Source organism: Montipora foliosa, chromosome 5, assembly GCF_036669935.1.
Source record: "Montipora foliosa isolate CH-2021 chromosome 5, ASM3666993v2, whole genome shotgun sequence".
Classification (NCBI taxonomy): domain Eukaryota; kingdom Metazoa; phylum Cnidaria; class Anthozoa; order Scleractinia; family Acroporidae; genus Montipora; species Montipora foliosa.
Genome location: NC_090873.1, coordinates 28,759,419 through 28,761,918, shown reverse-complemented (window position 1 = coordinate 28,761,918; position 2,500 = coordinate 28,759,419). Strand labels below are relative to the sequence as shown.

The following is a 2,500-nucleotide window of genomic DNA, read 5'->3' as shown; positions in this document are numbered from 1 at the left end:
TAGATGATTGGACAGATCCAGATGAAGATAGGCTTCTTGAGCCAGTGTTTCTCACTGAGCAAACATCATCTTGTGGAAATGAGAGGTAAATACAACGGAGTATAATGGTGTTTTTAATCCCTAGGTACATAATATTGTAAACAATTTTTGGTGGGCTCACTAGAGCCCAGTTGTTTGAAAGCCGATTAACACTAATCCACAATTAATAGTTAACCAACATTTTCATTTCGCTCATTAAAGATGATGTTGAAGTATCATTTAAAGCTAATGGTCTAGGGCAATAATAAGGGACAAAAGTCTTTTTGACTAATCCTTTTGGATTAGTAAATAATCTTGACTCAACGTTCACATTAACCCAGGGTAAGCTTAATTGATTGGGCTTTGAACAACTTGGCCCAGGAGAAAAAATGCCAGATTGGGAAATATGATTCACAAATTACACTGAACTCCTATCTATCTCTAACTTTTCATGCCAAATAATAATTATTTTGAGTTGTGTAGGACTAACTGGATGTGTGACTGTAGTGCGTTGGCCTACACACAGTTCTTTCTAGCTTGGATTTTCAAACAGACTTCAGCTGTACTTTATTAATCAATGTGCTCAGAGTTGTTAGTGAAATATCAAGTTCATATAACCTTCCATTAATGACATTTACTGGTGGCTTTCCCTTTTACTAAATATGGCTGAAAGTGTTTAACTCCAATTCTGCTTTGGAGCTCTGTTTTTTCTTTCTCTGTGCATTATTTCTAATTTTACTGTTGAGTGTAGCTGATATTCATTTCTTATCTACAGCAGTCCAGCCCAAAATCAAGTGGACATAAACATGGTTGTCCAGGAAGCTCCAGATGTACTGAAGGATGTCCGTAAACGTGTTATAAAAGTGCATAGGCTGAATGTGAAAAGGGATTTGATAGATATATTTAAAGACGAATCCGTTATGGCAGATGACCTTGAAGTTGTGGTCATTGACTTTCGAGGCAGACAAGAAATTGGCAAAGGTGTTGGAGTGCTGAGAGATATACTAAGTCTGTTTTGGAAAGAAGCATATGATTCTCTTTTCATTGGAGAAAATGAACGAGTGCCCTTTGTAAGACATGACTATCAAAGAGAAGAATGGGCAGCTATTGGCAGAATATTGGTGAAAGGTTATCAAGGCTGCGGGTACTTCTCACTGCTAATGTCTCAAGCATTCTTTGCCTATCTCTTGTTTGGGGAATCTGCTGTCACTGGCCCAATGTTGATTCAATCATTTCAAAATTATGTTTCGGCTGATGAGAAGACTCTCATCATCAAATCTATTGCCGGTGAAACTGATTATGAGGGTGATGATGGTACTGACCTTTTGGAAATGTCGAGCAACTATGATTGTCGTCGTAAGGTCAATTCAGAGAATATTGCCGCTGTTATTGAAGAAATTGCTCATAAAGAGTTAATTCAAAAACCGCAATATATTGCAGACTGTTGGAAGTAGATAATAAGCCCTCTCATACCAATCTTTGTTAACGTGACGACTTTGACTGAGAAATATGAATCTTTGCTTCCATCCATAAGCAAAATTTTGAGTTGTCTTGAGGCAAATCCAGTCAATGATCCAGAAATGGAAAGTCTCAAGTTTCTGAAAAAGTTCATTAAAGGTCTAGACACCTCTCAAAAGTTATCAAACTTTGTAAGGGTCGTTAGTGGATCTGAGCTAATGCTGTTTGCTGCAATTCAAATAGAGTTTACAGATTTATCAGGGTTGGGCCGCGGGCCAATTGCACATACATGCAATACTGTTCTACAGTTACCATCAACTTATCAATCCTTTCCAGAATTGAGAGAGGATTTTAGCAGCATCCTCTCGTCGGATAATTGGGAGATGGACATAGTATAACGAGCAGCGTGAAATGATGAGTGAACCAAGTTTACTTTCTGACAAATGTTTCGTTGAGTTCGAGTTTTACTATGGCTCTTTTGACTGACACAAGTCATTGATTAGACAGCTACTGCAGGCCAATGGTGGTACCAAATATTTCTTTAGTCATGGCTTGGATTATAGTGAAAACGTGACAAATTGTCTTATCTTGCCTTTGAGCAGATATTGATCTTTATGATGAACATTTCGTTTGGTTAGAAGTGGAATAATAAACTCTAGTAGTTCTTTTTCTATTTTTATTGGCATATATGTTTTAAATATCACTACGCCCCGTGGACAAAAAACGGAACGGTAGTATACCTTTTCACAGTTTGGGCGATCTTTCGAACATGAAAATGTCATTTCCTGTCAGGGAAATCCGAAACTGAACAGTCACCAAAACCAACACAACCAAGCATCAATTTTCTTGACGGACACGAGTCAGAACAAGTGAGCATATCAAACGTCTTTATGTTTCTTAGCCTTTCATCCTCCTTTATTCCACTTTTATCCCTGAAACTGTATGTGTATCTGTTGCGTTTACTGGCTGATTAATTTGTAGTAAATTTTCAGTCTTTTTTTAGTATCTGGTTGCTGAACTGTTT

At 37.5% G+C, this 2,500-nt stretch overlaps 1 protein-coding gene and 1 pseudogene across 2 annotated transcripts in view; both read left to right on the top strand.

Annotated features, from left to right (window-relative positions):
- Positions 1–2,004, top strand: part of LOC138003895 (uncharacterized) — a 2,092-nt pseudogene extending 88 nt beyond the window's left edge.
- LOC138003881 (tetratricopeptide repeat protein 28-like) overlaps positions 1–2,500 on the top strand; it is a 250,699-nt gene that overhangs the window by 103,830 nt on the left and 144,369 nt on the right. The window lies entirely within an intron of this gene.